This window comes from Bison bison, unplaced genomic scaffold (genome assembly GCF_000754665.1).
Source record: "Bison bison bison isolate TAMUID 2011002044 unplaced genomic scaffold, Bison_UMD1.0 scf7180017864487, whole genome shotgun sequence".
NCBI classification, from domain to species: Eukaryota; Metazoa; Chordata; class Mammalia; order Artiodactyla; family Bovidae; genus Bison; species Bison bison.
Window position 1 is genome coordinate 8,766,725 of NW_011495047.1, and position 22,351 is coordinate 8,789,075.

The 22,351-nt window shown below is 47.7% G+C and overlaps 1 protein-coding gene across 1 annotated transcript in view; it reads left to right on the forward strand.

Moving 5' to 3' along the window:
* The window catches only part of TRERF1 (transcriptional regulating factor 1), a 209,874-nt gene that overhangs the window by 64,214 nt on the left and 123,309 nt on the right, over positions 1–22,351 (forward strand). The window contains exon 3 of the mRNA XM_010863244.1: positions 21,734–21,816. The gene's annotated coding sequence lies outside the window, so the exon portion shown is untranslated. The remainder of the gene's footprint in view (positions 1–21,733; positions 21,817–22,351) is intronic.

The window sequence follows — 22,351 nt, forward strand, 5'->3', positions numbered from 1 at the left end:
ATTGAAACTGACCTGTAATATCTGTTGCATGTGTATACGTATCATGATGGTAGAGCCAGATCAGTTACGATCTCTTCCTATTTATTTGTTTGTTTACTAAATAGTGTGTGCACAGGGTATAAAAATGGGAGGTTACAAAAAGTCTGAAGTGGTGTATAGTAATTCTCCTTCCTGCCCCAGTCCTCCAGTTTCCCTGTCCAGAACTTTTGGGTTATCTTTTTCAAAGGTAATCTATGCATCTAAATACATATATAAACCCGTAGTATTTTTGAGCAACTACTGGCATACTGTTGTGTGCTTTATTGTCTTACCTAACAGTATACATGGAAGATTATCCCATATCATGACATACAGAATGCCCTCGTTGTTTTTGTTAACATCTGCATAGCATTCCATTTTACGGATAAGCCATAATTTATTAAAGCATTCCCTTGACAGTGGCTTTTGAGGCTGTTTCCAGTCTTCCGTCATTACGGATCACACTGCAGTGAGTATCCTCATGTACATAGCATTTTGCATATGTAGGAGTATGTCTGCCGGATGAATTCTTAGAAGTGGAATTGCTGGTAAAAGCACATACACGTCAGTGGTATTGGTAGACGTTGCGAGTATCCTTTCAAGGAGGTTATAGCAATTTACACCCTTAATGAATGAGACATCCTCGCCGGCACAGTGAGTTATCAGACTTTTTGATCTCTGCCAGTCTGATAGATGAAAATTGGTATCTCAGTTCATTTCAATTTGCATTTCTTTTATGAGTGCGGTTGAGCATTTTTTCACAAGGTGAAGATCCATCTGTATTTCCTTTTCTTGCAATTCATAGTCTTTGCCCATTTTTCTACCAGGTTGTTGGGTCGTTCACAAGTCTTTTAGTTGTGTTATCTCTTTGGCTCATTTCTGTATTTGGCATAGTTCTCTCCTGGGGGGCTGAGGCAGAACATGCATTCAAATGAGGCTCTGGAGAGTGAAATGGATGATGAAATGGGTCCATTTTCTTGGGCGTGGCCATCGTAGCCTCTGAGGCAGCTGGAGTCCTTGAGTGGTTTCTGGTCTCACCCCGTCTGTGCTGCTTCAGAGGTGACAGCGGTCTGACTCGGGCAGACAGTGAGTGCCTATTGGTGTGTTAAACACGTGAGTGTGGATTGGTTTGGGGGGTGGACATGAATGAGACTGAGGAAGCCATGGGGCATGGGGATCTGGGCACTGAGTATTTGCATTTAGCAGATTCTCAGGAAAGAAAGACGGCAGCCACACTGAAAAAGTTCAAAGACGTGGTGTCTGGGAAGTCAGGCAAATAGGGCACACTTATTTTTAAGTAATACGTCAGTTCCATTTTCAGTATGATGCTTGGTATGTTTATTTTTTCAGCTTTTAGACACCTTTTCACTTGAAGTTTATCCAAACATAACGTATTGGTTCTTACCTGAGAGTGAGCCCTCCCCCTCGGCCGGCCCCCACCCTTAGCCCTGGGCATTTGGCAATGCCTGGAGACATTTTTGTTGTCACATTCACGGGGGAGAGGGAAGGAGAATGCCATTGGCATCTAGTGGGTAGAGGCCAGGAATGCTGCTGAACATCCTGCAACACCCAGGACAACCCCACAACAGAGTTTTCAGCCCCAAATGTCAATAGTGTCAATACGTGGAAAGGCCTCATATAAGGCAATGAGGTCCAGTTGTTAATCTGGAAGAGAAAAAAGACAGCCCAGTAGATCCACCATTTCCTTCAGTTTTCAGATATTCTGGACACTGTATAAGGCAATGAGGTCCAGTTGTTAATCTGGAAGAAAAAAAAAGACAGCCCAATAACATTTCCTTTAGTTTTCAGATATTCTGGACACTCTGTAGTGTCACGGTTGAACTCACTGATTTATTACATTTAGAGGAACTTAACCTGAAAAGGTATGGTGGTTGAAGGAAAACATACTGAGAATTTTATTTGGAAATGTAACTAGCACACTGTTTTGAAAGAAGTCTAATCTATGTTTGCTGATTGGGGACCCCCCGTGGGCTTCTGGTGGGAACCGGGCTGTCACTGCCGCCTGCCCCTCCTCACGGCCTTCACTCTTTGCCCTGTGCTCACTCCAGATTCAGACCGGGTAGGAATTTCTCAACCTGAGACTCCTGAAAGGCGAGAGTCAGCAATACCCCAGCAGAGTGGCATTTTCTGGGTATCCAGGCTCTGAGCCCAGGTGGTGCTGGGACCCTGCTGGGTTCTGTCTGAGTCTCCAGCACCCCAATCTCCCGCATAGGGGCCTTCAACCCCAGAGGTTCAGAGGAACCAGCAGAAATACCCTTTTTTTGTTTTTTGGATTTTCCCCTTTTTTTGTTTTCAGAGAGGGAGGTGGGTGAGAGCACAGGGTGGAGAGCCAGACCACCAAGCTGAAATCTTTATTCCTGAAATAAAGAATAAAAAAATCTTTATTTTGCCTAACTTCGGGCAGACCTCAGTCGTCTCATCCGTATAAGAGGGGTAGCAGTAGCATTGTTAGGAAGATGAACTGAGTTAGCAGATGGAAAGTACTTAGCACAGTGCCTGGAAGTGCTAGCTATTATTATTACTAGTTTCAGCTCTTGGAAGTTCCAGCCTTCTTGCCCCTTCTCTGTGTTTTGGGGGGAAAACCCTTTGCTGAGATGAGCCAGCTTCCTAGATGCCAGGGAGGCTGGGGTGGCTTTCGTGTAGATAGCCCCCCTCCTAGAGTCTGGGCTGGGCGCTCCTTTCTCCGGGAGGCACCAGCCCTTAGCTCTCTGTCCCCAGCTCCACCTGCCCACTGTGGCCTCCTGCGTGTCCCCTGGGCCTGCCTCTCTGAGATGGTCTCCTCCTCATCCCACTCTCCTGATTCTAGTTTCTCATTTCTCACCACATCATTTGGTGTGACTGCTTTGGAAAAGTTCTAGTTGGAAGAAGAGAAGACTGTCATTTCTGGACCATGGGCCACCCTCCCACATCGGACTCAGTTTTAGTCAGGCCTGGGCTGGTGGGCTCCCTGCCCTCCGTCCTCTAGGTCCATTTCAGCTTGGCCTCCACCACCGTCACCAGAAAGGGTTATTTATAAAACGTGGACAGCCTTTGGCCAGAGCCTATAAACAAACAGCCTGCCCAAAAGTTGTTGGGTGAAGCCAACTTTTAATTTTGTTTTCTTTGCATTTACCTTGAGGTTCGTATTCAGATAGTTTTCATGGATTGTTTAATGGTGGCGGATCACAAGGGTCTCATGCCTGGGGGATGGTTTAACCTGAAAGCTTTCATCAGCACTTTAAGACATCACTAAATACACAGAAGGCTCATGGGATGCGGTGAGGGAAAAGAGAAGATAAGCCCTGTCCTCAATGAGCTTCCATCCAATGGGGGTGGCGTGGCACATCCCCTGATAGAGGCTCCCAATCTGTTGGGGGAGACACAGCCTCAGCCCTCATGGAACCCCCAGTCTGATGGCATAGGGTTAATTCACAGTCTGATGGGTGAGATTGTTCATATTCTCAGGGAGCTCTCGGTCTGATGGGGGAGGGACAAAGTCTGCTAATTCAGCCTGATGAAGGAGACCTGAGTCTTGCTTTCAAGACTTTGATTGTGTGAGACACAGAGTCCTCAAGGAAATGGATAGGAGCGGGCAGTTCTCAACCCAAACTTTCTTTCTGGCGACATGATGGAAGTAGGGGAGATAGAAGCTTTGGCCACCCAGCAAAGAAACAGATTCACGAGTGGCCTATGATTTGGCTGCAGCAGCCGCTTTCACTGGCCTCTGCTGGCCGAGCCCCACCCTGAAACCCTGTGTGGGGGCTGTGCTATCTTTAGTGGTCACCCTTCGTAATCTTTAGAAGACGTTGCTGACGTGGCTGTTTCCTGGGCTGGACCTTTCTCCCTAGAGAGCTGGGGCCTTTTGCAGGGTGAGAATTTGTTTTGGGGCAGGGGAGGCCGTGGGGAATGTTTGGAGACTTCTAAAACCCGGCTGCTATTTTTTGCCTTCTCCCAAGCCAGAGAGTGAATCTTTTAGAGCCTTTGAACAATTGTCTTAGAGTCAGAAAATAAGAATATTGGAGAAAGAAATATCACTAGGCATCACCTAGTCTTATCTTCCCATTTCACAGAGGAGAATGTGGAGGCCAGAGGGAGGGAAGTGTACTTCTCAGTGCTGCTTAGTAGCTGTGCTGGATTTGTGACCTGCATCTTGTCCCCAGCACAGGCCTGGTAACAGTGGTTTCAGGAGCTCCTGGTAAACCCTGTGTCAGATCAATGAGTCCCCTGCTCACTGCCCTGTACACTCACATCCCACTTTGAGTTAAAAGCCAAAGGCCTGGGCTTCCCTGGTGGCTTAATGGTGAAGAATCTACCTGCCAGTGCAGGAGACAAGGAGTTCAGTCCCTGATCTGGGAGCATCACGCATGCCTCGGAGCAGCTAAGCCCATGTGCTACAACTGCTGAGCCTGAACTACACATGCCCTGGAACCCGTGCTCCGGAAACAGGGAATTCACCCAAAGGAGAGACCGTAACTGGAGAGTAGCCCCCACTCACCGCAGCTACATAAAAGCCTGCCCAGCGATGAAGACCCAGCACAGCCAAAAATAATGAATGAATGAATGAATTAAAAAACCAAAAAGCCAAAAGCCTTATCATGGCTTTGGGGCCGGCCTGATCTGACTTCCCGCCTGCTGCCTCTCTGACCTGCCACTTTCTTCCTCATTCACACATTCCACACTGGGCTTCTGGTTGTTCCTTGGATGTACTAGGACATTCCCATCTCAGGGCCTTTGCACTTGCTGATCCTTTTGCCTGGAATATCTTCCCCCAGATATCTGTATGGCTCACTCCTTTACCTCTGTCAGAGAATCCTTACCTGGACATTCTAGATAAAATGCTCTCCCTGTTTGCCCTTCTCCATCCCTTTTATTACCCTGTTTTATCTTTTCACCCAGAGCCTTTGTCACCATCTTAAAGGGTATATATTCATTTATTTATTAACTCTTCCTCATTTCCTGCCTTTAGAACATAAATACCAAAACATGATCTGTTTTGTTTGCTGCTGTATCCTAGGCAACCAGAATGTGCCTGGCACATTGTAAGTGCTCAGAATCTATTTGTTCAGGGGAAGAAGAGAAGAATAAAGGTGGGGAGCATACAACACAAATTGAAATCCAGGCACGTGGTGTTAAGGATGGTTTGACTGGGTTAGTTTGTGATGTAGAAAAAGGATGAAATGTATTGGGGTGGCAGAGATCCATCACTTTCCAGTGGGCATCTGGACCTTTCTCTTTGGTATGGTGGTAGGCTGGCAGCATTTCCAGTTTGCCCCTGAGTTCCATCCGCCTTACACGATCCTTATACCTACAACTGCAAAGAAACCAGGTTAGACTTCACTCTTCCCAGAAAGAGAGTGTTTTATGAATGCCCTGGATATAGAGGGGCTCTGAAAACTGCGTTGGAGCACCCTGGCCCTTCGCCAGATGACGGACTGGGGATTGCACTGCTGGAAGGAAGCGGCATCTTCTTCCCTACGGTGTGCGAATCTTATCTGCACCACCAGACTCCTCCTGAGGCACTAGAAGATTTGAGTTGAGGATTCAGGAGAAGATTGGGTGTGGGGGTGCATACACTCAGCATATGAATTTTGTATGGACTCATGAAATTGGGAGGTAGGAACGGGAAGCTGCTAGCTCCTGGGTTCTTGTCCTGCCCCTTTTTGTGGGTGGCCTTGGTGGGTTACTTCCCCTCTCACAGCCTAGCTTCCTCATCTATAAAGTGAGCTTTGGGCCAACCCTCGGTGGGGGTTGGGGTTAAGGCTCCTGGGGATCCATGTGGATGTGGTCCCCAAAGTCCCTTCTGATTTAACATCCCTAACGTCAGCTGCATTTAGATTCACTGCTCTCTTTGGATCAAATATCAGATGTTTGGTGAAACCGTGGCTTCCTTGATATGCTGGAAATAAAGGTGATAGTTTAAAAAAAATAAATGTTTAAAAAGTTTTCTCAGTGCCCGTTACTTTAGTAAGTGTGGGATTTTTTTTTTTCTTTATTTCTTTTTCTTGGTCTTAACCTGTAAGCGATTACAAGATCAAACAAGTTTCAGTTTGAGTCCTCGCTGCTTTACAGTCTGAACCTATATCACGTTGGCTTATCACATTTACTTTCAGCTAGTCTGGCTGTTCTGGGGAGGCCTGATCAGCCACACTGTTCAGGTCTTAGGGTAGGAAGACGTGGTTTCAGGCAGTTTCGAAGCTGGATTTTCAGCTTTGCTATAGACCTGGCCCCTCTTTGCCACTTGTCTGCAAACCACCCCCCCTCCCCAACCTGACTCAAGTGAGCTGTTTGTTATGCAGCGGTCTACTCAGGAAGAGTATCTAAATTCCAACCACTTCCCAAATCCTTACCTCTTGCCCAGGACCAGACATTTACTGGGCCCAGTGCAATGGAAATGAGGGGCCCCTTGTTTAAGAATGACTAAGGATTTCAAGACAGGAACAACAGAGCATTAAACCAAGTCGGGGGGCCTTGTAAGCTTGTGAAGCTGGACTCTGCTCTCTTATCTTCAATACCAGAACCATGGAGATTTATAAAACACATTTTAAGAGTCATTATAAATTCCCTCAGAAGGAATTTGAGTTGTTTCTGTCATGGCCTGTGTGATTCAGGGCAGCTGTCCTGAGCCTCTGTGTGCTTGGAAAATCACTCCAGCCCAATGGACAGGGTTTGGATGGTGTTCATGGGTGCTGATGGGAGATGCAGAGAGGGATGGTTTACAAGGGGTTGTGTTGCCCAAGCAGCCCTAAGGATATTAGGGGGTCCTTTCTTGCAGGAACATCATTTGTTTTGCCTTTTAGAAAATCTTTGGATGAATTATCTATACAATGGAATATTATTCAGTCATAAAAAGGTGAGAAGTAATGATGCATGCTACAATATGGATGAATTTTGAAAACATTAAATGGAAGAAGCCAGACACGAAAGGCTGCAGACTGTATAGTTCTGTTTATGTGAAATGTCCGGAATGGGCAAGTCCATAAGATAGAAATTGGTGGCCAAGGGACAAGGAAAAGGAGGAGTGACCACTGATGGAAATGTTTTTTTCTTTGAGGGGAAGGTGATGAGAATATTCAGAAATGAGGTGGTCATGATGGTTATACAACTTTGTGAGTTTTGTGAATATGCTAAAACCAGCAAATTGGATAGGATTTTTTTTTTTCAAGAAACTTTAATCTTCATTTATCTCTTTATTTCATGTCTTAGGTCAGGCTGTGCATGGTGTGCAGCATCTGGTTCTTTGACCAGGGAGGGAACCCATGCCCCCTGCATTGGGAGTGGAGTCTTAATCACTGGTCTGCCAGGGAAGTTCCCGAATTGGGCAGTTTAAAGGGTCAGTTTTATGGTTTGTGAACCGAATCTCAATTTTTTTAAAACTAAAAGGAAAAAAAAAGGTCTAAGGTCTTTTGAGGGCTTGGCATTTAACTCTCTTGCCCCTCTGCCCTTCGTGGATGTGGCTGGTTCCTTGAAGGAGTGGCCGTTCTTCCCTTCCCTGAACCCCTTCCCTCTTCTTCCTGCCTCACCCTCAGTCACAGATCCTCTCTCAAGCAGCTCTCCTGCAAAGCCTGTTTTCCAGGAAAGAACTATTGGAAGTCTTCATCCTCAGCGGATCTGCGGCTGCTAAGACCTCTCCCGAAGCATTTGCATATTAGCTTCTAAAGGGAGAAAGCTTTTAGGTGAGAAGAAGGAACGTTTAATTTTAGAATTCCAAGTAAGAGCAAGCAAGCGTGTGTGGAAAGTTATTATTTTTCACTGGGTGGAGTGCTCTCAGCGCCTCTGAAGCTCCAGGGCGGCAGGTCCCCTTTCCGCCCATGGATCTGGCCAACCCCGAGGCAGGGCCATGCTGGTGATGAGTAAGCAGGCCGAGAAACACCCTTTCAGGAGGAGCATCTTTGCCCCAGACCCACCCAGGCTTCTTCTGACATTTTCCAAAGAGGTTGGCATTTTGATTGTGGGGGGCTGTTGGGAAGAAATACCCTTCTGGTCAGGTTCATTTTTGCTCTGTGGCTGCCCTTGGTTCTTGAATCAGGTGGGCCCTATTTGGGAGAGAGCCCTTCCCTGGCTCTGCTCTGCTCTGCTCTTGTTCCTGTCAGTTCAGTGTTACTTGTCCTTCCCCAGTGCTCCTTCACCACCACCCCCCACTTCCCTCTTCACATCTCCTGCCGTCTTCCCGGCTGTCACGGCCCCATCCTCCAAGATCTGATGTGGCCCAAGCTTGGTCTCTCTGAGATTCCCCTTTAGTCACTGTTAAGCCCTCTTCCTTCATATTTTCTGCAGCTCTTGGATCCCAAGACCTTTATCTTAATCATGTTTGGATCTTCAATGCCTAACACAGTATTTGTACACAGTAAGCCCTTAATGAATGCTTTTGATTTACACTGAACCAAGATGGTGTTTGACCCTATGAGAAAAATGAACTCAGCGAGGGAGATGCCGAGGACATTATAAGGCTCAGGAATGACTTGATAAGAGACAAGGAAATAGCTTGTGTGGTATGAAGGGTGGGAGACTGGGGGCACCTCAGAGTTTCATGTCATGAGCTCAGGGCATCTCTGGAGCTTCCTCGTGGAGGAGCTGCTTCTGTGGAGTATCCTCTCCTGAAAGATGTCTTGGATTTCAGGCTTCATCCTTAGCCAGAAGGACCTGCATGAACAAATATTTATTGTGTATACTGCCAGGCACTGATCTAGATTCTGCCACTTGATTGGAACTCTGTTTGGTGGTGGAGAACCACAGCGCCTCTGAATATGCCCTGCCTGGCCTGGAAGAGTTGCTTTTCCTTGAGCCTCTTAAGTTTTCTCCAGATTCCTAGGGATGTTAAAGTCTTGAGTGATGGCTCATGGGAAAAGTGCATTGGTGCTTCTGTCTTAAACACTGCTGTTCACACCCTGCCTCTGAGGGAAGGGATGGAGTGAGAATAAGACAGGGCTGTGAGTTCCACCCCATGTATCTGGCAGATGGACGCGGCCCTGGCTCTGTCCATCAGAGTCCCAGAATGAGATGACCGGCAACGGGTTTACTGGGGAGACTTTAGTGAAGGGGAGTATTTAGAGAAGGATGGTCAGGGTTAGGGAAGCCAAAGGGTAGGCAGGCACCTGTGGGGTTGGCAGCAGTGGGAAGCTGCTATCTCCCCCTTGGCTAAGAGGACAGAGCTCTGGAGTTGGGGAGTTGGGGCCCCTGACAATAGCTGTGATGCTGAAGGGATACAACCACTGCCAAGGAAAGTGTAAGTGTTAGTTGCTCAGTTGTGTGTGACTCTGTGTGACCCTATGGACTGTAGCCAGGCTCCTCTGTCCATGGGATTCTCTAGGCAAGAATACTGGAGTAGTTTGCCATTTCCTTCTCCAGGGGATCCTCCCAACTCAAGGATCAAACCCAGGTCTCCTGCATTGCAGGCAGATTCTTTATCATCTGAGCCACCAGGGAAACAGAAGGAAGCGGGGAATAAATGCTTTCCCTTTGCCCAGTTCAGCTGGAAGCTTAGGGAGCCCAGGTGCTGCAGTAGGTGGTTCAGTAAGGCAGAGAAGCATGTGTGCTTCTGTGTGTGTGTGTGTGTGTGCGCGTGCATGCGCGGCTGAGAATACCCACCACCCCCTGGCCGCTGGGGCATTCCAATGCCCATCTGGCTCTTATACACTTCTTAGGTTATTCAGGATGTGCCTGGTCAGGCAGTGTCTCCTCCCTCCCAGCATCATGGCTTATAAAGAAGAAAGTACCCTGTCGACATCAGCAGGGTGAGCACTGGGTGTTTGACTGTAGCAGGAATAACATGATGTTCATTGACAGCAGGCATGCAGCATCCTGAGCATTTTCCGGGCATCCTCTTGTTCAGTCTTCGCAATGACTCCAGCGGGCAGGCATCTTCAGAGTGGGACTGAGGGAGTTAGTGAGTTGCCCTGTTGCAACAGCTAACAAGAGGCAAAGTTGATTTTGTCTTTGTCAGTCGCTCTGACAAAATCAGAGCAATTTTGTCTGACTCTTGCATGCACACGTGTACCCACCACTGCCTCCCTGGGTCCCCTTCCCCCGCAGTGGGGCCCTACCCACACTGTGGTCAGTGCTGCGCTTGTGCTGGGATGGTCTTCCCACTTCCTCTCCACTTGACCCAATTAAACCCACTTTTGGGACCCAACTCAGATCTCACTTCCTCTGCGAGCCCTTCTCCAGCCATTCCAGCCCCCACGCCTCCCCCGCGCAGGCAGCGGCAGGGGACTGCCCACTATGCCCTCCAGGGTGTGTTTTCCGGCCATTTTGAGAGTGTCCATCTCTTCAATCTCCAAGAAGGCTCCAGCTTCCTTCAGTACAGATCTTGGGTCCTGAGTGTTCTTGGAACCCTTCCCTTGCTCTGAAGTTTTAATTGAAGAGGCTAGAGTAACTATTCCAGGGTTCAGGGGACCAACAGCGATGGTGCCCACGGACCAGTGACATGGGGGAGATGCCATTACGCCTGCAAAGCCTGAGGGAACTTCTTCAGAGGGATCTGCCCCAGAGCCCAGGGAGGGCCGGGGCCCTGGGAGAGGGGCCGCGTGGCAGGCGGTGATGGATCGGAGGGCTGGTTTTCTCCTTGGTTAGTAAATGCCCACTGAGAGCCAGCAGGGAGGGTTCTTTAAAAGGAAAGAGAATAAGCTAGAGATGAGGAGCTTATGGTCTCGTTGAGTGTTTTCAGGAGAGGTGACAGACACGAAGTCTGCGACAGCACTGTGGTTTCACAGAGCTGTATCTCCCCCCGGGTATCAGCCTGGTGACCACACCCAATGGAGGTGGACATGTGAGGAGCTGGAATTGTCGCAAGTCTCCTTCTTACAGGACAGAAGGTAGGGAGGGTAGTCCCACGGCCCCCAGGAGGATTTCCCCAAAGGCTTCACACAGGCCACAGAGGCAGCGGGGTGGAGCATAACCAGTCTGTGTCTCGACAGTTTTAAAGCCTCACAGTTCTTTTGAAATGTCTCTGAAGGTTCTTGGAACTTTGTATAATTGCAGACATCTTTCACCTTTGGGCCTGACACCGAGGAGAGGGCCAAGCACCACGTTCCCCACTCTCTCCAGCCTGCCCCAAGCATCACCCGAGTACTTGGTGTTGCACAGGAAGAACCTCAGTGTGGTGTTGCTTAATCTCATTTTTCTCTATTCCTATTTTTTCCACCCACTCCTGTTAGCCTCAGCCCATATACACTGGAAGGGCAGAGTGAATTGCGGGGAAGCAGTTGGAAGGAGGAGTAGCAAATGGAAGGCTAAGAGCCCTTCTCTTGGGCCTCTCTGTGCTGGCCCTTGTATATTTTGCTAAACGTCTTTGGATTTTTCTTTCTGCTGAGCCTTGGATGGCCAGGAGGTGCTTCAGACATTCTAAATGCCTCTTCTTCCCCAGAACTCATCACACACCCTCTGAGCTCCAGGCCCTCGAGCTCATGGTTCTTGCTGCCTGGAAAACACGCTCACCCTCTGCACTGCCTTGTTAGATACTAGGGAGCAGTGGGGTCTGTGGAGAATTCCACAGCTTTCCCTCCATCATGAGAGTTTCTGGGCTCCCGATCTTCAAGCTGTGGGTTTGAATGTTACTTGGAGGAGGTGTGGCTGCTTGCTTTGGCAGAGACTCAGGAAGGAAACAAGTAAGGGGTGGGTGACACAGCCTGGGTGAAAACTTAGAGGCAGGAGCCAGTGGAGACACTCAGGAGAGAGCAACTGTTCCGTGTGGCTGAAACGTGGGGAGAAGGGGAAGATGAAGCTGAAAAGGCCAGCTGGGCCCCAGAAGGGACTTGACCGCTGCACTTGGGCTTCTTTTCTACATCAGTTCTTGGGAAGCGCCAGGGCTTGGGTGTGGCTGGGGTCAGTTGTAATGGTAGATTTGCCCTCTGGGAAGGCTGCAGAAGCCAAGACCTGACTGGGGAGAAATTTTGCATTTTTCAAAAAAGGAGATATTTCTGCATATCAGACTGAATCATGCTCTGGTGCTGTGGCGTCTTGATACTGTGTAGGTTTCAGAGATCAGATAATGCTTTGGTACAGTTTTTAAACTTTCAATATTCTTTATTACATAAATAAAACATAATAAAGATAAGCAAAGAGAAAAAGGAAGTGAAATTAACGTCACCCATCATCCCGCCACCTAGATATGGAAGCCATAAAATAACTTTGAGAGCATGAACACCGTACTCAACGAAATCTGGTGGCCAAAATACTTTGGCAACCTGATGTGAAGAGCTGACTCATTAGGAAAGACCCCCACACTGGGAAAGATTGAAGGCAGGAGGAGAAGGGGACAACAGATGGCATTACTGGATGGCATTACTGACTTGGTGGACATGAGTTTGAGCAAACTTGGGGAGTTAGTGATGGACAGGGAAGCCTGGCGTGCTGCAGTCCATGGGGTTGCAAAGAGTCGGACATGACTGAGTGACTGAACTGAACTGAACTGAAATATCATTTACGTTGAAAACTTGGGTATGGAGACTTCCCCGAGACATGTGTATTTACAAGGTGGAAGCAAACTGTAGGTGTATTTTGTAACTTGCTTTGTTTTATTCTGTGTATGCATGTATGTGTGATTTTTATCCCACTTAAAAATTACATGCTTGCCTCAAACTCAGACTGAAGGGTATAAAGAGAACCCCCCTGCCCACCTTCCCACTTCAGCCTCTAATCCTACTCCTCAGAGGTCGCCTCTTTAAAAATTTCCAGTGCATCTTGGAGGCGTTGTGCTCAGTGAAAGAAGTCAGATAAAGACATAAAACTGTATGATATCACTTATATGTGAAATCTAAAAAATAAAACAAGCTAGTGAATATAATAGAAAAAGAAGCAGACACAAACAAGTGGTTTCCTGTTAGGAGCAGAAGGTGGGAGGGGCAAAATAGGGATGGGGAGTAAGAGGTATAAACTGTTAGCTATGAAATAAGCTACAAGGATATATTGTACAACACAGGGAATATATGCAATGTTTTATTACAACTGTACATGCAATATAACCTTTAAAAATTATGAATCACTATATTGTACACTTGTAACATTTAATATTGTACAGCAACTAGACTTCAATTTTAAAAAATTTCCAGTATGTCCTTGATGAGGGAGAGATTTGAAAGGGATAATGTGTATGGAAGAATGAATTGTAAATATTGAATTTTGTGACTCATATAAATATTAGCTGTCATGCATTGGTCAGGAGAAAGGCCAAGGGTGGGTTTGGAGGGACTGGGAAGTAGATTGTGGTCAAGGAAGGGATTTTCAGAAATCAGTATTGTGGAGGTCAGGAAAGGGGAAGATGGAGAATTTTTGAGTTCCTGGGTCGTATCTGGATTTGTCCTGTGGGTGCTGGTGAGGGGCAGGGTGAGTAGAGGTGAGTAAGACTGTGAACAGGGCCAGCTATGGTCCAATCTTACCTCTTGGGTGTGGAGAGATAGATGGTTTGGGGTGGAGAGATGGCAGGCATGCAAATAAGCATGAGACATGTCAGGAAGCAGTGACAGTCACTGATAGATATTTATAAAAATACCCTTGTTTGACAAAATGAAAAGTTGGCATGTCTGTGTTAGTCCCCCAAATTAAAAAAAAAAAAAGGTTTTAACAATTGGATGAATACTGAAAATCTGAGCAAGGTAGCAGAACTGGATGGAGGTTTGTAAATGTCATATTTGGTTCAGGTTTTGTATCCGGCTATGCAACTTGGGGCTGCACCTTAATTTTTTTAGATCTCTGTTTCCTTATCTGCCGTAGATCAGGAGTCCTCAACCCTGGCTGCACATTAAAATCACCAGGAAACTTAAGAGAAAAAACCAATGTCAGAGCCCCTGTACAGTCCAGGTGTATCCAAATCTCTGGGAGTAGGGCCTGGGAATTTTTTGTTAAGTTTTCTTCCAGTTTGGGAATTTTTTTATTGCAGCCAATGTTGAGAATCTCAGGATTAGGATCATCCTAATTGCACATTTTTGTCCTAAAATGTTATGATTCTACATCTTATATCCTACAATGTTGTTTCTTTCAGATACTGTGCACAAAATATTATAAACTTCTCACATATGAAGAAATCTTACTTTTTATTAAAAAAAAACAACAACAACTCCCCATAATTCTCATCAGGCCAGTGGTATAATGTCAATGTCCTTTGTCCAGTACGTCAGAATCATAAATGTAGTAAAACATGAAATAATTGTTGACCCAGGAGTTGAAAGCATGGACTTTCACTTCTCATTCCCACATTTTTAAAAAGGTACTGACACCTCCATTTGTAAAGAAGACCCTGAAGAGTTCAGAGAGAAGACATTACTGGAAATGTGTTTTGCTAGAAGAATTGTGTATACCGTAAGTTCAGAACGAGGAGGTCCAGTCTCGGGTGCCTTTATTGAATCTAAGTTTTACATGGAGTAGGAGGTGTTTAAAGAGAGTCGGTGCTGTTTTATCTTCACCATTGAAGTTTTTGGTTTTGTCTCTTCCTAAATGAGTCATTTTTTAAAAAGGAACCTAACTTGGGGAGGTGGGGAAACCACTGCTGGGAGGTGCCAAGGAGGGGGCGGGCACTGAGGCTGACAATCAGGGAACTGAGTTCACAATTGGGTGGTTGACCCAGGAGGGGCGGAGCTAAGGACCTGTCTGCCCAGGGCATATCAGGACCAGTGGGACAGTTTGGTGGTAGTGATGGGGGAGTGGGGAGCGGGTGGGGAAGTTGGGATGAAATGGTAATGATGTTGTTTATCAATTTACTAAGTATTTTCTGGAACACACCCAACAGGCATAGGGCCTGGTATCAAGGCTCAATCCACATGTGCTAGGAAATTAAGAACAAAGGGGAAGGAGCTTTCTAGTTTTCACTTCATCTGGGGACGGACACAAATCATGGAGGTCAGGCATGTCTGTATTTCCTGCCTTTACAAGTAAGCGATCTGAAATTACAGTGTCTCGTACCAGTGTGAACAGTACAAGTGAAAATGTTAGTCCCAGGCAGGATTTCAGAGGAGGAAACATGGCAGCCTGGAGAACCCATGGTGGAGGGCCAGGAGGCCCTCCTGGGAGCCAACCAGATGTTGGTGGAGAGCCCTGTGGGACCTCCACACATCACTTCCTCGTTCTGTGCTAATTTCTCCCACCTGAGAAATGATCTCAACACCTGAGTCCCCCAGATCCCTGAGAGCTGATCAAAGTGTCCACTGCTCCTGATGCCTGGGGAGGGAGGAGAGGGACAGAGAGTGGGGAGATGTTGACAGGCTCCGCGTGGAAGCCAGAAAACCAGGGCAGCTGTGTGGGATTGGTCCCTGTGCTTCGTATGAGAGGGGAGCACAGGGCGGGTGCTCTGGGCACTGGGAGGAGTTGTGTGTCTGTGGAATGTTGACTGCGCACGCTCCTTATTCCATACCTACCCCTGCCCCCCAGAAGTGCTCATTTCCATCTTTTCTGAGTGCTGTCAACCTCCTGCAGTTGAGCTAGTGTGTTTTCTAAGCTTGTCACAAACTTCCTGTTTAGGTCTGATCTGGGGCTTGGTGTGTTTCGAAACCCTGGCACTGACAGAAGTCCAGTGCTTCTCTCTTCGTGGTCATGAGGAGCTCCTTTTGTCCTCCTGCCTTTTGCTGATTTTGGCCACCCTTCTTTGCAAACCTTCCCCCTGGGAAATGCTCTCTAGCTTCTGCACTAGCTCCTCTTAGGGGGTGTTGAGAGCTGTGAGATCTGAAGGTTGGAAGAAGGGAGAGCAGCATACTTATAGGGCCCCTTATATAATGCCAGGCACTGTGCTGGATGTATCCCCACATTTCTTGTTTTATTTAGGCTTCACATTAGCTCATGCAGAGCCAGACTCAGAGAGGGGAAGTGACCAGCGTAAGTTGGCCAGCCACTATATGTCAGGGTCAGGGTTTGATCCCAGGCTTGACTCCAGAGCTCCTGGTATTTCCACTGTGTCTCGAGGACCACACTGTGCCTTTGGTTCCATGGGTTTGGGGAGATCTTGATTTCTTAGTGGGCATCTTGGTGGACAGGATTGCCTTCCCCTCCATAGGTTCCTCCTGGACCCTTGTTTGTTTGTTTTAGTTTAGAGTATAATTGCTTTGAGGGCTTCCCTGGTAACTCAGCTGGTAAAGAATCCGCCTGCAATGCAGGAGACCCTGGTTCAATCCCTGGGTTGGGAAGATCCCCCAGAGGAGGGCATGGCAACCCACTCCAGTATTCTTGCCTGGAGTATCCCCATGGACAGAGGAGCATGGCAGGCTACAGTCCATGGGGTTGCAAAGAGTCGGGCACGACTGAGCAACTAAGCATAGCACATAATTGCTTTACAGTGTTGGGTTGGTTTCTGCCGTACAACAGCGTGAATCAGCCATAAGTACACACATGTCCCCTCCTCCTTGAACCTCCCTCCCACCCTGCAGCCCATCCCACTCCTCTCGGTTGTCACAGAACACCAGGTTGAGCTTCCAGTGTTATAGGGCAACTTCCCACTACCTCTCTGTTTTACATGTGGTAATGTATATGTTCAGAGAAGGCAATGGCACCCCACTCCAGTACTCTTGCCTGGAAAATCCCATGGACGGAGGAGCCTGGTAGGCTTCAGTCCGTGGGGTCTCTAAGAGTCTGATACAACTGAGCGACTTCACTTTCACTTTTCACTTTCATGCATTGGAGAAGGAAATGGCAACCCACTCCAGAGTTCTTGCCTGGAGAATCCCAGGGACAGGGGAGCCTGGTGGGCTTCCGTCTACGGGGTCGCACAGAGTCGGACACGACTGAAGCGACTTAGCGACAGCAGCAGCAATGCATATGTTTCAGTGCTACTCTCTCAATTTGTCCCACTCTCTCCGGCCCCTGCTGCGTCCCCAAGCCTTCCAGAGCCCTGTTATTCAGGTGCGGTCCATTCTGTCTGCATAGACTCCTGAGTGCCTTGTTGACTTTCACTTTTCCCAACCATCCTCCTGCTTTGGCCCCGGAATTCTTAGAGTTAAAAAAAAAAAATTATTGGAGTATAGTTGCTTTACAACAGTTTCATCTGTGCAGCAAAGTGATTCAGCTATATGTATAATATATCCCCTCTCTTTTGGATTTCCTTCCCATTTAGGTCACCACAGAGCATTGAGTATAGAGTTCCCTGTGCTATACAGTAGGTTCTTATTAGTTCTCTATTTTATACATAGTAATGTATATATGTCGATCCCTGTCTTCCAGTTCATCTCCCCCCCCCCACCCCTTTCTCCCCTTGGTGTCCATACATTTGTTTTCTACATCTGTGTCTCTATTTCGGCTTTACGAATAGGTTCATTTGTACCATTTTTCTAGAGGGAATCTTAATTTTTTGTGTGTGTGTGTGTTGTCCCCAGCTGATAGTTGAAATGGGTTAGGGCCAACTCCCTATTTCCCAGAAGTGGAGGATCCTCTTCCCTACATTTACCATCCTGCTGGTCACCGTGAACTCCATTCAGCCAGATTTGAATTGCTCACATTTTAAGCTCTTCCCATGAAGAGGGAGGAAAATAGGATATCTGTGTGAGTGCAAGCAGATAGCTAAGCAGGGGTTCCAAGACCTTGAATATACAGGAGGCAGGCAGAGAGCTCCGTCAAGCCACCCTCATTATTATCATGGTGGCTGTTCCATGGTGTCAAACTCTGGGGGCTCCTACAAAGGAAGAATAGTTACCCTTCTAAAACTTCAGGAAAGCCCTTGTGTCCCTTCCCTTCCCTGTCCCAGTTCTCTTGTATTTTCTTATATTTATACTTCTAGAAGTATATCATCTGCACTCCATCAGAATTGTTCTGTAGATCAAGTGACATCTACCCTTGTAGACTCTGTTAAGCAGTGGGCAATTCCAAGCATTCAACACATATATTAATTACCCTCAAGGGGTGTGCCATCTACTCGGAAACTCAGCAGACGGAACACTTGCCAAGAGAAGCTAAATGCAGTGAACTCACAAGAACACAGATTGCTCAGCAAGTTGGGACTCAAATAGGGTGCTCAGAGGGGTGGAGCTATGGGGATGAGGGAGGGGATGAATGTCCCAGCACTGGGACCTTGAGGGGTGCATGGGGTGGAGCAGAGCATGCATGTGGGAAACAAGAGTGAAGAAGGATCCTTCCGGTTACATAGGACAGCAATGGGTAAAAACAGTGCTGTGAGCTATTATAAATACTCTCCACATATTCAACAAGGAGAGAAAACAAGATCAGAAAAGAGAAGAAAACAGAAGATGTTAAAAAAGATTCCAGTGGAACTTTTAGAGCTGAAAGATACAGCATTGGAAACAAAAAAACATACTGGATGAGATTAAAGTAGATTAGACACCAACTTGAAGTCACGGCAATAGAAACTGTCCAAGAAGAAGCACAGAGATATTTAAAACAAAAGCATAGCATTGACTTGTGGGACAACATTAAGTGATCTAACATATCTGTAAGTGAAGTCTCAGTGGGAGAGGGAAGAATACTTGAACAAATAATGGAGAAAAATTTTCATAATTCTGTGAAGGCTATAATTCAATGATTGGAAAACTGTGACTTGCAAGCCAACTATGGCCTGGAGCCTATTTTTGTATGTAAAGTCTTATTGGAACAGAAAAACCAAACAAGACAATGGTGTGGGAAGGTTCATCTGGATGTGTCCCCTGAACCAGGGGGGATGCTAGAAGGTCAGTTAGAAGACGTTTATTATATTAAATTTTAGGAATGAAATGTTGAGGCCTTGGACCAGGGTGGAGATATGAATATAGACAAGAAGAAAGAGAGATGGAAGATTTCAGACCCCGACTGGGATTTGACTTGCTGCCTGTGAGACCTGGAGCACGTGACTTCGTTTCTTGAGGCTTAGTTTCCGAGATCAGACGAGATCGGGCGCCTTCAGGCTGATACGGCCTGAGACCTTGAGGCTTAGTTTCATCAAGTGTAAGCAGACGTTCAGAACACTGCACGGGACTAGTGTGTGAGGGTTTTAACTTGGGTCGCACCCAGCACACAAATGTAAGAGGCAGGATTGGTGACTGACGGGGAGGAATCAGGGGAGCGGAGAATGAGGACCGGAAGGGTTGAATGTGGGGGCCTGGGAGAGTGAGGCAGCCCAGACAGAAAGGGGTGGCGCTGTGTGGGGTCCCAGCATTCTTCATTTGGAAAAGGCCCGTCTCCTAAACCCAGGCTGCCACGGGCCTGTCCCAGAAACCCACAGCCACATGGACTGTGCGTGTCTGAGCCCACGGCCTCTCAGCTGCGACCTCAGTGATGCTGGCCTGTGACCTGCTCTCTCTCCCGTCAGGGTGGGTACTGGGTGATGTGAGGGATACCTGTGGGGGTGCTGGGTTTCAGGGCTGACCCTGAGAGACGTTCCCCACCGTCCCCACTCCTTCCAGTCCCCCTCCTGTCTGTCCTTGGTCACTCAGGAGACAACCTTCCTTCAGTGATTTCAGCCCCTCGCTCAGCAGCAAGCCCACCCAGGTTCTCACATCCCCCGTCATGCCATGATCTCCAGCTGGGCTCATCCCATCTTGGTTTCCTTCCACTCAGAGGAGGACATGCCCCTCTTCCTCCTGGCCAGAGGGAACCTTCTTCCTGCACCCAGGGACTCACTCCTTCAGTTCCTGGGACCTCACCCCCTGCAGTCATGCTGCTGGAGTCTTTCCTCAAACCTTCACCCCCTCTTTGTCTTTTGCCTCTCTTCTTCCTTCCCGTTCTTTCCCAGACGGAAAGAACCTACCCTTGGGTTTTGGTCCTTTACTGAGGCAGCCCGCTCAGGCCGGCTTCTGCCCTTGGGAGGTGTGAGGGGTGCAAGGGAGGATGCGATGGGTTCGCTGCACAGGGCTCCTGCTTCCACATGAACTGCTCTCCCCATGTCACCTGTGGCCTCCATGTGACCACACCCAACACACACTTTGGTCCTTATCTTTCTGGAGCCTTTGCTACTTCTGACACTGTGGACAACTTCCTCCTTCTTGCAACTCTCTTTTCTCTTGCCTTCTTTCATTCTGCAGATAAACCTCTCAGCCACTATTTCTTGAGCATCACCTGTGTGCTGGGCTCTGGGGCATACCATACTACCAGGTCCCTGCTTTCAGGGAGTTTCTAATCTAGTGTGAGGGGAGATGGATAAAAATATAAATAAAAGTCAGGTGGTGATGAGCGAAACAAGGAAAGATACAGCCGGGAAGGGGGATGGGTGCTGGGGTTGTTAGGAGGGTCTTACTGAGAAGGTGACATTATCATGGAAACCTGCAGGAAGTGAAGGATGCCTAGAGGAAGAGTATTCCAGGCAGGGGACAAGCACATGAAAGGCCTGGGGTGGGAGCCTGCTTGGGATGTTAGAGGAAGCCACTGTGTTTGGGGGAAACTGAAGGGCAGAGTAGAAGAGAGGGGTTCAGGGAAGAGGCTGGGCCAGGTCGTGTGCATCTCGTGGGACATTTCAAAGACTTTGCCTTTTACTTTGAGAGAGTTGAGACACTCTAGGAATGTTTTGGGCTTCCCAGCTGGTGCTAGTGGTAAAGAACCCGTTTGCTAATGCAGGAGACATAGAGACATGGGTTCGATCCCTGGGTCGGGAAGGTCCTCTGGAGGAGGGCATGACAACCCACTCCAGTATTCTTCCCTGGAGAATCTCAAGGACAGAGGAGGCTGGCAGGCTACAGTCCATGGGGTCGCAAGGAGTCGGACACGACTGAAGTGACTCAGCATGCACACGGGAATGTTTTGAGCAGAAGAGTGATTTTTAAATGATCACTTAGGAGGCTGTGAGGAGCCCAGTGTATTAGTCTGCTAGTATTCCAATAACAGAGTACCACAAGCTGGGTGGCTTAAAGAGCAGGAATTTATAGTCTCATTGTTCTGAGGCCAGGAGTCCGAGAACAAGATGTCTACAGGGCAACGCTGCCTCGCAGGCTCTAGGGAAGGACGCATTCCAGGCCTCTCTCCTAGCTTCTGCTAATTGCCTGGCTTGTGGCAGTGTGACTCCAGTCTTCACATGGTGCTGTCACTGTGTAGGTGTCTGTGTCCAAGTTTCTCCTTTTTGTAAGGACACCAGTCACATTGGATTAGGGACCCACCCTGCTCAGTGTTGAAGAACAAAATGGCAGTCCACTCCAGTGTCCTTGCCTGGAGAATCTTATGGACAGAGGAGCCTGGTGGGTTGCAGTCCATGGGGTCACAAAGAGCCGGGCACGACTGAGCGACTAACACACTTACTGCTCAGTGTATGATGTACGACCTCAGCTTAACAGCTCATGACATTGCCTTCAACCCTATTCCAGATAAGGTCATGTCCTGAGGTTCTGGGCTTAGGACTTTCATGTAGGAATTGTGGGGAGACACAATTCAACCTATAACCCAATTCAACCCACAATATATGGATTATAACGGGCAAGGATGAAAGTATGGGGACCAGCTAGGAGGTTAGAGCAATATGCTAGTAAGAGAAGCTTTTTGGACCAAAGTGATAGCAGTGGAGATGGTGAGAGTCTGCATGTATTTTGCAGATAAAGCTGACGTCATTTGCTGATGGGTTGGACATAGGGTGTGAGGGAAAGAGGGGAGTCACAATGACTCCTGGGTTTCGGAACTGAGTGACTATTAGTTTAGAATTGAGTGTCTTTCTTTCTTAAATCCTCTCTACCCCCAGGAACCCTGCAAGGGCCTCTCACCAGGCAGGTCCTTCCATTGCTGGGTTCTTCAGGGCTCCATCCTTAGCTGCTTCTTCAGTCCCTCCTGGTTGATATGATCTGTCCCCATGGTGAAGCCAGATATCCTGAATGTGCTTTCTGGGTCACCCCTACAGGCCCTGGCTCTGGAGGATGCTGAAAGAGGAAGACACAGAAGCAGGACGACCCTGAGAGATTAAGCCTCTTAATCGTGAAACAGGTAGCTTCTCTGACATTCTGGGTGTTTGAATGCTCATTTCTTTGATCCTTGTGGTGTGGAAAATGCCCCACAGATTGGAGGTCAGCTGCACTGGGCCTGGACACCCACAGGCGTGTGTGCATTCCAGGCAGATTCTTTACCTTCTGCGCCACTAGGGAAGCCCCCTCAGGGGTGGATATCCAGGCGCAAATGGAAAATACCCAATCGACCAAGAGATGCGCTCTTAATATATTCTCACTTGGAATATATTAAAAGGGATGTTTCTACTTTAGAACCCAAATAGGGCTTTTCGTTGATTTGAGTGAGTGAAACTTTGCATTATTAGGTCAGCTACATGGAACTGATCATTGGCTGTGGGGGCTGGAAGGAGCCCAGAAACCCTCCAGTCAAACTTTACCCGTTCTAGAATTGAAAAGACACAGGGAGATCAAGTGACTTGCTCACGGCCACTCATTAGTTCATGAAAGTGTTTCTTGAAAGTCCGTTGTATTTTTTCAAGAAAAAAAAAACACAAAACCACTGGAAACAGGGCAAA